This window comes from Mobula hypostoma, chromosome 7, assembly GCF_963921235.1.
Source record: "Mobula hypostoma chromosome 7, sMobHyp1.1, whole genome shotgun sequence".
NCBI classification, from domain to species: Eukaryota; Metazoa; Chordata; class Chondrichthyes; order Myliobatiformes; family Myliobatidae; genus Mobula; species Mobula hypostoma.
Window position 1 is genome coordinate 19,281,649 of NC_086103.1, and position 282 is coordinate 19,281,930.

A 282-nucleotide genomic window follows, 5' to 3' on the forward strand; every position below is an offset into this window, starting at 1 on the left:
ACATATTGCTCATTACAGTTGCAAACTGTAACTGTTCACAGACACACCCTCTTCCTACTCATTTCATTTCCAAAGAAAATGACAGCATTGCTTTTGTTCCTCTTTCAGTTGTGAGAATACTAAAGAACAGCACTCTTGTTAAAATTGTCCCACAATGTTACAATTTGCACTGCTCAGGAACTAATCAATTTGATGTAACTGAGGATTTGAAGTCAGAGAAATTATTATATTCTTATGTCTGCCCCATGTGTTGATCACATCTACATGATAACATCATGTTGT